Source organism: Sorex fumeus, unplaced genomic scaffold (assembly GCF_029834395.1).
Source record: "Sorex fumeus unplaced genomic scaffold, SorFum_2.1 ptg000034l, whole genome shotgun sequence".
Lineage (NCBI taxonomy): Eukaryota > Metazoa > Chordata > Mammalia > Eulipotyphla > Soricidae > Sorex > Sorex fumeus.
This window is the reverse complement of record NW_026606091.1, coordinates 33240859-33252899: the sequence shown is the minus strand read 5'-3', so window position 1 is coordinate 33252899 and position 12041 is coordinate 33240859. Positions and strand designations below refer to the sequence as shown.

The window sequence follows — 12041 nt, the reverse complement described above, 5'->3', positions numbered from 1 at the left end:
AACCAAGGGAGGTGGAGGGCTCGGGGGCAGAGTCAGCCTGGTTCCGACCCCCCGGGTGTCCTGCCTCCTGACCCCCATTGGGGGCTTCTCCCTCCTGAGGACCCTGACACACATATTCAGGACACTTTTGTGTCAAAGCAGCAGCCAAGTCCTGGCCTGAGTCAGGCCACTGTGGAATGTCCAAGTGGACTGTCACTGCTCAGGCAGAGTCACAAGTGGAGGGCCAGTGCTGTCACCCCCTTTCCCTCCCTCACCCCTTCCCACTAGCAGGGAAATCCCTCTTATGGCCTCTAAGAACTTGAGCAATCCTTCCTTAGGGCACTGGGAAAAGGCCGGCCCTGTCTGCTTGCAGCACTTTTCTTTGGGTGCTGGCACCACACCCAGGCTTTACTCCTGACTTAGTTCAGGGACCATACCTAGTGGACCTAGGGGGCCCATTGATCCAACGTCAGCAGTGTGCAAGACTATCACTTTACCTGCAGTACTAATACCCTGCTCCAAGCAGTACTTTTCATTCAGCTGCTTCCCACCTAAATCTCCTTCCTGTAGAGTTGGGCTCCCTTAAAGATGCCTCACTCCCCCATCTGTCCGGCACAGTGCCCAGGGAGATAGCCCCGTGGAACCCGAAGCTTCCACTCCCAAGCACTTTCAGACTTTTCAAGAATGGGCCCCAGGGATATTGCAGGGTTTAAGGTGCTTGCCTTGATGCAGCCCAGCCCTGTTCAAGTCCTGATACTAGGATCTCCTGAGCCCTGCTGAAGAGGAGAGGGGACCTCTGCCCACATTTCCTGCAGGCTAACTTCAGACAGGCTATCCTGGAGAGCAGGAGCTGCCATGAGGCACAGGGTCTGGGAGAGACGAGACAGCCACGGAAATCACCCGGGATGTTCCAGAGGTGGTCTGTCACACTGTTCAACTTAGAAACCTGGGAAAATCCCCCAAATTTTCCTACGTTATTCATATGCTCCAGATCCTTATCTGCACCAAGAAAGCTTGGTCATTTCTTGTACCATACTCTCCGGTCAGCTGCTCGGTAATACCCCGTCGCCCATCAGATCTGCTGTAAAACTGATCTCTCGCCTTGTGCGGTGTTCAGACTTTGGAGCTGTTCATTCCATTAGCACTATTATCTCATCATGTTCTCCCACTTGCCAAAATGTGCTTTTTTTTTTTCCTTTATGGGTCACACCCAGCGATGGACAGGGGTTGCTCCTGGCTCATGCACTCAGGAATTACTCCTGGTGGTACTCAGGAAACCATATGGGATTCTGGGAATCAAATCCAGGTCAGCCCCGTGCAAGACAAACACCCTACTCACTGTGCTATCACTCCAGTCCCTGCTGCTTGGTTTTTAGTTAGCTTTATGCAGAAATTTTGGCAAAGTACGTATGTGTTCATACTCGTTGAAAACTCAAGATTATATTAGTGCTGCAATTCTCATTTGTGAAACAACAAAACTCACTACCAAGCAAGGGAGAAAGCAAGACAAGACCAAAAGGAAAAAGAGCAACACCCAAGCAGTGGCACCTGGTGCACAAGAGGAGTTGGCAGAGAGCATGGCAGCTGGGTGGCACTGCCACTCGTCCAGTGGAGACAGCACTACCCCAATAGAGTTGTTAAGGCCAGGCCCCAGCACCTCCAGTGGAGACAGCACTACCCCAGTGGAGAGGTTAAGGCCAGACCCCAGCACCTCCAGTGTGCCCTTGGTCTAGAGGAGGCGAGAACTGGCAGGGCAGACAAGGGGCAGGGAGAAAGAGGGGAGCCAGAGCAGGAGCCGGACTCAGGGGTGGAGGATGGGGAGGGGCAGAAGGCAGGCCCCAGATCATTGGCCCAGAGGGCCATGCCAAACTGCAGGAGAGAACAAAGTGCCAATATGACAGCAGACAAGCTATGACCCTCTGTGAATGAGAGTCACAGACATTCAAAGTTGGGTAGCTTCCAGAAATGTCTACTGACACCAGGACCACTTGGACAGTCTGACAGAGTCACAGGGAGTCCCCAGGCATGCAGGGAAGGCAGGGTAACTTGGTACCTACACTCCCAAGAAAAGCCTCGTGGAAACGGTCGCCCCATGACCTCCAAGACAGGGCATCATAGGAAGCAGAGCTCGATGAAGGTATCTGAGGTGCAGCCCTTCACGGCTTTTGCTGGGCCCGAGAATCCATGGTCTCAGCAGATGCTGGGGGTTCCATATGGAAAACAAGGTTCTCCCTGTTCCCCACTTTAGTATCTTATTGGTGTTAGAGCTTCCGACAGAGCTAGAAGCACAAATAAATGTCCACCTTGACACTGTGTATTCCCCCTTTGGAAAATACCCTCTCCAGGCGCCCTCTAATGGCAGTATCATGCCCCTCTGCTGGTAAACTCATGCTAGGAGTGAGCCTCCAGAGACAGCCGCAATATCTGGTAGCCCATGAGGTGTGGCTAGGGATAGGGAAAGATACTGCGCAGGTCTGGGAGGCAGGAATAGTGGTGGGATGCAGCTCAACTGGGAGCAACCCATTGGCCTCAGTTGAGAAGTCACGACCAGCGCCGAGTCAGTGTGGTCACTCCTGCTGGTCACCTTGTGGTACCCAGCCCTTCCACTCTCTTGAGTCTGTTTTCCTCTAGTGCCCAATGATTGACCGGCCTGAACCTCAACAGATGTGTTTCCCCCTTTGCAAATTGTTCCAGGAAGCAGACCCCTGTTTGCGTTTGGGCCAAAGGATCCAGAGACAGGAGGAAACCTCAGTTACTGTGGACCCATTGCCCAAGGATTCAAAAACTCGGCCACCTTCTTCAGGAAGACCCTGGCTGTGGACTTAAGAAAATCCTCGTTGTAGACCTGGAATGGACCATCCTGCAGTCTGTAGGTGATAAGGTCTTAGTGTCAGAAGCCCAAGAGGACTGAAAGAGAGCCTCAGAGGCACTGCTCCAGCTCTTGGTTGAGGCTGGGCACCAGACCTCCTGGAAGAATGAGCATTTAGAAGTGAAAAAAAGAAAAATAACCCCAAAAAACCCTTTCTAATCAGCAGTAGGGCCCAGAGGCAAAGAGGTTGATCCTCTTAGTGCCTGAGAAAGGGCACCAGGTTCTAGGTTCCCTGACCCAGGGTAGGGCCATTGGCAGAGGTCTGGGCATACCTGTCTCTGAGGCAGGGGGCTCTGATCTCTCGCTGTGCCACAGAGGTAAACAAACTATCTACCTCCAGGTCCCCATTCAGGGGTGACACTGATGACTAACAAAGGGCCCCAGTGGCTACCAATTGCCCAGATGGCACAGTCCCTGGGATTATGTGAAAATCCACGTCTAACTTTTGCGACTCTAGATTTTGGTGTGAAAACCCACTCTAACGTTCGCGACCCCAGCCTTTCTGCCTATCGGATGGGACCACATCCTCTGACTTGCAAGAAGCAGTGGATTAAATCTCTTGCTCAGAACCACTGAACAGTTCAGGAGCAGTTTCCAAGCTGAGTGGCATCCGGATAAAGACCATAAGAAAGAAGCCCTGAACCCTCTGGAAAGGCTAAGAGGGGCGCGCTCGGGGAGGGATAGGGACAAGCGCGAAACATGGTGAGACCCCACGATCTCTATATTTCATATTAAAAATTGAAATTTATTTCTTTGGATTTATTTTTTGATTGAGTTTTTATTTCATGTTTTGAGTTTGTTTCTGCATATATGGATGTGTTGGCGGCTGTGTAACTTTTTTATCCAAGTATTTTTTTAAATTTTTTTATTAGTGAAACACCATGAGGTACAGTTATAGACTTAGAAATTTTTCTGCTTGGTATTCAGTCACAGAACGATCAAGTAACCAACCCTCCACCAGCGCCCATCCTCCACCACCACGGGTCCCAGCATCCCTCCCACCCCCCATCCCCCCTCCCCACCCTGCCTCTGTGGAAGGGCATTCCCCCTTGCTCTCTTTCTCCTTTTGGGTGCTGTGGTTTGCAAGAGAGGCACTGAGTGGCAATCATGCTTGGTCTATAGTCTACTTTCAGCATGCTTCTCCCACCCTGGGAGGATCCTCCCAGCACCCTTTATTTGGTGCCCTCTTCTCTAGCTGAGCTTCCTTGGAGACTGTGTAACTTCTTTAATTGCAGAGTACGAGTCTCAAGGTTGTTCTGTTTGGGTCATCTCGCCACTCCTAGTACGCAGCATCCCTGCCATGGGGGCACGTCTGCAATTGCTTTGTGTAGCCGCATAGCCTCATAGTCCCATAGCCCCATTCCTCAATGGGAAGGGGCAGAGGAGGGGAGAAGGGAGGGGGCAGGAAGGAGGAGGGGGGAAGAGGGGAAGGGCGGGAAGGAAGAGGGAAGAAAGACAAGGTTGGGGGAAATGAATATGATTTTGACAGGGTAGGTAAAAGACGAATTACAGTTGAGTAAGAATTCTGTTTAGCCATTTCTGACTCTTGGGGGGAACACATCACTTTCAGGCAGGTCACTTTGTGCCCTGGGATGGGTGTCTGCAGCCTCCTTACCTCACGGGCCTCACAGTCTGTCTGATCTTCTGCCAACACAATTTGTCTTTGACGGGTTGTTGGCTCAGGTCTGTCTTGGATCTGGGTGTGATTTCCACCTCTAGGTGCAAGGGAGGATGGGGTGTGCATGGGGTATCTTTAGGAAGGACACTGCCTTCTGGTTCTCACAGAACACCTGGGGTTCCAAGGCGGGTGTAGCCCGTAGGATGGCGGGGATCAAACCCAGATCAGCCACGTGCAAAGCAACAACCTACCACTGTACTATCGCTCCAGCCCTTGAATTTCTTCTTGGAGTAAGTTTCTGTTCATTATTCCTCTCTGCATTTGTTTGATGGGGTTTGGAGATATTGTATTTGTAAAGTTCTACCAATGTGCTATATAACTTGGATATTAGCCTTTCATCAGCTAGGTATTGGGTAAATAATTTTTCCCATTCTGTGAGCTATCTTTGTAGCTTAGACGCCATTGCCTTTTTTGTTTTTTTAAAAAAAAAGCATTAGATTGGTGTATCTTTGATTTTTCTGTTCTCTTTTCATGCTTTATATTTTGCTGACTTTTTTGCAAATTTTTATTTTGTTTTTATAGAGTTGTTTACAATAATTTATTACATTTAATATTCAGACACCAATTCCACCACCATCGTACCTTCCAACCACCATATTTTGAATGTTACCACTCCAAATCTTAGAGGTACTCTCCTGGGGTCATTAACATCGTACTCAGGGGCATGCAGATGACAGGCTCTAGACATGGTGAATCCCATGGCAAGGGCCACCCACAATCTAGAAGCAACTGCCAACTGCTGGCAGGACACACCTCGCCCGAGACACATACCCACACGGCCTGGGATGGATCCATTTATTGAAACAAGCTTGGAAATAGGACAGTGACTGTCAGAGAGTGACCCAGCATGCCTCCTTCCTCTCTCTTCTCCTCAATTCATTAGTGCCCAACCAGCCCCCAAAGAGTGTCTAGAACTGGTTGCTCTGATGTTTCCAGCCCCCATTAGCTTCAGGGCTGCCATATGGAGAAACGGGACTGTGTACTGGGGACGGAGAGCTCCCACCTCAAGCCTTTGTTTGGCTTTTGGAGCTATCATGACTGAGGTTTGAGTGTGGCCCAGTTTAAATTTCTGCTCCCAACATCCCTGGTGCCTAGAGGTAGGAGACATTTTTGTCCCACTGATCCCTGCGGTCTAGTGTTGGGGGACCTTTCTGCCCCCTTGATCCCTAGGGTCTAGTGCTGAGGGAAAGTGGAAGAGTGGGGAGGAGGGAGGAAGGAGGAGGGTGGGAAGAACTGGATCAGGGCTAGATTAGTTGGAATTGAAGAACACAGGGTACATCAACAGGGTAGAAAATGTGGATTAATGGTGAACAAGCTTGCCAGCTGAACTCAAGCGGACGAGCTGGATTCTGGTTTTTTGGGGGCAGGTCATTATTGGATCCGGATCTGAGGTCTGCGGCCTCCTGTTCCTCACAGACAGGAACAGGAGGGTCTCTCTGGGTTCTTCACACAATCCATCATCCCGCTCCCCAGGTCTGGACACCAGACCTTAGTCTCAGACCTTAGTCATCCAGATCCTTAGTCTTCTCACACGCCACCAGCCTGTCCTTCATGACCATCACCTCGAGTTCCATAGAGGTCATGGTCTCATAAACCTCCACTATGTTCACCTCCAACTCCGTGTTCTTCGACACTGGATTGACTATGGGGCACTCCAGGGTCTCAGCCAAGCAAGGAAGGTGGAGGCATGTCAGGGGTCCTGCCTGGCTCCACCTCCCATATAGCCCCACCTCCAGATCCCCATCAGGAACTTCTCCCTCCTGGAGACCCACCGCACCACTCACCCTCTTCAGGGTACCCTTGGAATTCCAGCAAGGCCTGGGGCTCAGTTGCTCCTGATTTCAGGACTGAGGATCCCCTAAAGATGAAGGCACCAGGTGAGTAGGCAGGTCTAGGGCCTGATGCGCCTTCCTGTCCCTGAGCCCCTGCCCACCCCCTCACCTGGGTTTCCCTCAGCTCCCTGAAGGTGGCCTCCAGTATGGCCTGCTGCTTTGTTAGCACCTGCTGCAGCGGTTCCATGAGCTCCTTGTGCCTCAGCACCTGCTCGACCTTGGAGCCCATGTGAGTGGGCCATTCAGGTGTGGGGTTGCAGCTGTGTGCTGCTTTTGGTACCAGCAGAAGCATTCCAGGCTGCAGGCACTGCACCTTCTGGTCTTGCATGCACATCTCTGTCATGAGACAGGGTCGAAGGCTGTCCAGATCCCACCACAATATTCAGGGCCCAGACACTCACACACAGGCCCAAGGAAAACAGCACATCAGGTAACCTGTCCCCTGCACATTCCCCTGGGGGTCTTTCTCCAAAGTCCTAAGAGATGGGGCCTACCCCTACCTCGACCCAGCAGCCTCCCCGCTACTAGGACCCTCTCTGTGCAGTGAGGGCCAATCCGCACCCCCAAAACCCCTCTAGCCTCTTCTAGATTTTGATATATTATAGTGGGAGGCGTCCTGGCCTGTCCTTCCTCCCACCACACCTGGCAGGCTCCTACCCTCACAGTGGGTCTCCCCCGGCACCTTCTGTCATTTCTCCATATTCACCTAGTCCTGATTCACTCCCCTTGCAGCCGATCCGGAGCTGGCTCTGCAGTAGCACCTGCTCCTCCTCCTGCTCATTCACAGAGACCGACACTGGTCAGAGGCCACGTCCTACTGCGGGAGGCCGAGATCCTAGTCCTGTTGCTGCCGCGGACACTCACCTGTTTGTCCTGCAGTCCCACCTGTGGGCGCAAGGCTGGGAGTGAGGACAGGCAGCGAGGGCATCCTACTCTTGGTCAAGGGATGTGGAGGTCAAGCACCGACTCCCAGGCCCAAGGCTGGCAGCGCCTGGGCAATCTGTCCCCTGCACAGGCCCCCATGGTCTTGCTCCAGGGGCCTAAGAGATGAGACCTCCCTTGACTGGGGACCCTGTCTCCTGTCCTGTGCTCAGGGATCACCCCTAATGGTGCTCAAGGATCCATACGAGGTGCCAGGAATCAGCCCAGGATAGAAGTATGCAAGCAGACTCCTCACCACCTGTTCTAGCTTTTGATATATTACATTTCCTTGTTTTTTTGCTTATTTGGTTTTGGAACCACAGCAGGGATCAGTCCCAGACATGCTCAAGGGATTCTATGGGACGCCAGAGATTGAAGTCAGATAACCCAAGTGCCCTTCCTGCTCTACTATCTCCTGGCCTCTTTGATCTTTTTCAAAATAAAAATTTTAACTTTCCGTTGATTTTTCTACACTGCATCCCGAAAGGAATACCAGTTTACAATGGTGCGTGTGAAATTCCCAAATGCTCCAGTGAGTCCCACTGCAATCAGAACCACCCCTCTAACTCTCCCCCGCTCTCTTTTTGCTATACTTGGACATTTTTGGAGGGACATACCAAGTGTTGCTCAGGCCTTACTCCTAGCTCTATACTCAGGGACGACTCCTGGTGTGGTTTCAGGGATCATATGCGGTGCCCGGGGTCACATCTGAATTGGCTGGTCCACAAGGCAAATGCCCTTCCCTCTGGACCACCCCTCCAATCCTGCAAGATAGTTTTCTTGAAAAAAACTTACTCAGTGAGATGTGAAGGGAGGACGTGTTCAAAAGAGCATGTGGGCTGAAAGAGCTGACCACTCCCCCTAACTTCTAAAGGCCAGTAACTGCCTGTACCTGTCAATCACAAACTGCCACTCGGGAAGGTCCCTTGGGCCTGTCCCCCACCCCCATCTCTGTACCCCAAGAGGCCTCTGCAGGTCCCCTGCAGCATTTTCCCACTTCCATATCTAATGCAAATGAAATTTGTTTGCCATTTATAAATGCCCATACAGAGTCTCCCCTTAAAGTAAATGAAATAATCATTTTTAAAAAAGAGATTAAGGAATGACATGTTGAATGGTGCTCAAAGCAGGACACATTTGAACCACTGATCTACTCATCATGCACTGTCTCCAAACTCAAGTCCAGCATCACATTTCCACAATTCTATAAAGATCCCAGTGCCTCAGCTGAGCTCTGGATTTAACCTCAGAAAATGTACTACACATCTAATTCTATAAATCCAAATATAAGGCATTCTCCTATTAAATTTTTTTTATTGAATCGATGTGAGATAGACCCTTACAAACCTGTTCATGATTAGGCTTCAGTCATCATTGTTCACCCATCCCTCCACCAGTGTACATATCCCACCTCCAAAGATTCCAGTTTCCCTCCCATCACCCGCCCACCCACCTCTCCACCCAGGCCAGCCTTTTTTTCAAAATTTTTATTAGTGAAACACCATAAGGTACAGTTATAGACTTACAAATTTTTGTGTTTGGATTTCAGTTATACAATGATCGAGACCCATCCCTCCACCAGTGCCCATTCTCCACCACCACGGATCCCAGTATCCCTCCCACCCCCCATTCCCTCCATCCCTCTCTGGCTCTGTGGCAGGGCATTCCCTTTTGTTCTCTCTCTCCTTTTGGGTGCTGTGGTTTGCAAAAGAGGTATTGAGTGGCATTCATGTTTGGTCTATAGTCTACTTTCAGCATGCTTCACCCATCTAGGCAGGACCCTCCCAACACCCTTTACTTGGTGCTCCCTTCCCTATCTGAGCTGCCTTTTCCCCCAGCATGTGTGGCTGGCCTCCAAGCCATGGAGCAAACCTCCTGGTACTTATCGAGACTATTCTTGGGTGTTAGTCTCCTATTTTGTTACTTTATATTCTACAGATGAATGCAATATTTCTATGTCTGTCCCTCTCTTTCTGACTCATTTCACTTAGCATGGTACTTTCCATGTAGTACCACTTGTATGTAAATTTCATGAATTCATCCTTTCTAACAGCTGCTTAGTATTCCATTGTGTAGATGTACCAAAGTTTCTTTAACTGTTGCCTACTGACCAAGTAAAAGAATGCTTGATTTTTCATTCCCCCTTTGTCCTGCTCAAAGCTGGGCAACTTCCCAGGTTTCCAGGCTTTCAGGGATTCCCCACAAAAACCCAAGCAAAGCTGCTATCAATGCGGACAGCCAGGCCATTTCAAAAAGGAATGTCCCAACAACCCCTTGCGGAAGAAGGGGGGATCACCCGGGCTATGTCCCAGATGCAAGAGAGGCAATCACTGGGCAGCCGAGTGTCGCTCCGACTGGATAACTTAGGCAATCCACTGCCGCAGGGAAACGGCGGGAGGGGCCTGCCTCCGGCCCTGCAAGCCTTCAGGCAGGAGGCCTATCAGACATCAGGTCAAAGTATCAGCCTGCTCCCTATAGCTTCCCTCCCTCTGTCAGGGGCTCCTCAATTCCCAGCTCAGGTCTAGACCTTTATGCCTCTGTCCGGGCGGTACTAACACCATCTATGGGAATTGAAAGTTTGGAGACGGGGGTCTATGGCCCCCTCACGCCCGGAACCACTGGCCTCATTCTAGGGTCAGAAAAGGCTCTCCTGCAAGGATTGCAGATATACCCAGGATCTATCACAGAGAGCTACATAGGACAAATTCATGTCTTGGCAGATTCCCCCCGTGGCATTGTGACGATAGAAAAGGGACAGCTGATTGCACGCCTGTTCCTCCTCCCAACGTGGCAAGGCCCCACCTCGACGCTCTCGGTCCAGGGTCAGACAAACGGAGACTGCTCAGATAATCCAGCCCAAATATTTTGGATTGCCCATATGGCTTCCTGACCACGCTATGCGCTAAGAATCAACTCAAAGGAATTCTCTGGGCTATTAGATACTGGGGCGGATGTCTCAGTGATATCCAGTAAATATTGGCCTGCCAACTGGCCTGCCACAATGGCTACAGCCGTTTTGCAAGGACTTGGCCAAGTCCGACCCAGCCGTAGCACCCAAGTATTGACCTGGGAGGACGGCGAGGGCCATAAGGGCCAGTTCCAGCCTTATATTGTCCCAGACCTCTCCACCAATCTTTGGGGACGAGATATACTCTCAGCTATGGGCGCGGTTCTGGTTACAACACCCAGTCGCTCGCAGACATCGCCAGTCTCCTTTAAGACCATAGTCCATATCACTAGTGAATGCCCATCCTCCGGGCAGGAAAATCCCGTGACTTTAATGCCCATTGAGGAACTGGAAGAAACTAGCCCTTTTTAATCAGGGCCACTGTCGAGTGGCCTCCCACCCCAATTACCTGGAAATCAGATGATCCAGTCTGGGTGGAGCAGTGGCCCCTACCTAAAGAGAAATTACAGGCCGCACATGCCCTAGTGTCTGAGCAATTAGAAAAGGGGCACATTACCCCATCCACATCTCCCTGGAATACCCCAATCTTTGTTATAAGGAAAAGGACAGGCGGGTGGAGATTATTGCAAGATCTCAGAGCAGTCAATGCCACCATGCATCCAATGGGGGCCCTGCAGCCAGGGCTCCCCCATCCCTCCGCTATACCAAAGTCCTGGCAATTGTTAGTGATAGATCTTAAAGATTGTTTTTTCAATATTCCATTAGCTCCTAAAGATTGTCAAAGATTTGCCTTCTCTCTACCTTCCCCCAATTTTCAGGAACCCTATCAGCGCTACCAATGGGTAGTCCTTCCCCAGGGCATGACTAATAGTCCCACTATGTGTCAGGTATATGTTGCAGCGGTTTTAGCGCCAGTCCGGGATCGTTTCCCCAATGCACTTTTGATTCATTATATGGATGACATCTTAGCCGCCTGCCCCACCAAAGACCTGTTACTTCAAATCTATGATCATGTCCGGGTCGCCCTGGAATCAGCAGGCCTTGTAATCTCCCCGGACAAGGTACAGCTCTCCCACCCATACAGATATTTAGGATACACCATAAACAAGGTGGGAATAGTGCCTCAAAAAATACAGTTTGCCACCTCTCATTTAAAGACTCTACACCAGTGGCAACAGTTTTTGGGAGAACTCCAATGGCTCCGACCATCCTTCTCCCTGCCCACGGGAGAACTCAAACCTCTTTTTGAACTATTGAAGGGGGATTCTGACCCCTCCTCACCTTGTCAATTGACCCCAGAGGCACAATTGGCTCTTAGAAAAGCAGAGCATGCCTTAGAAGAAATGCAAATACACCATATTGATTACAATCTACCACTACAATTTATAGTGCTTGCTTCAGAGTTTGCCCCAACTGGAGTTTTCTGGCAGATTGGTCCATTATATTGGGTCCACCTCTCAGCTTCCCCCACCCGAACAGTGATTCCCTATCCCACCTTAGTTTCTCAATTACTCTGGAAGGCCAGAACCATAAGGTGTGCACTCTTTGCTAAGGATATGGACATATTGGTCGTTCCCTATTCCAAAGACATGATTAATAATCTGATGCAATATGATGATTCCTGGTGCCTTTTTGTCTGCTCCTTTAAAGGCCAAATTACACAGGCATATCCCAAACATAAACTCCTGCAAAGCTTCAGGATTTGCCCTATTATCTTCCCTCGAATCATAAAGACCACCCCCCTTCCGGGTGCACGGACCCTCTTTACTGATGGCTCTAAGAGCGGTCGAGCCGTAGTGGTTGATGGGCAGGTTGTTCACGCCATACAGCTTGCTGAGACCTCGGCGCAATTTA

The 12041-nt window shown here is 50.5% G+C and overlaps 1 pseudogene; it reads right to left on the bottom strand.

Moving 5' to 3' along the window:
* Window positions 1-2370: 2370 nt before the first annotated feature.
* Window positions 2371-12041, bottom strand: part of LOC130026633 (polypeptide N-acetylgalactosaminyltransferase 12-like) — a 119154-nt pseudogene continuing 109483 nt past the window's right edge.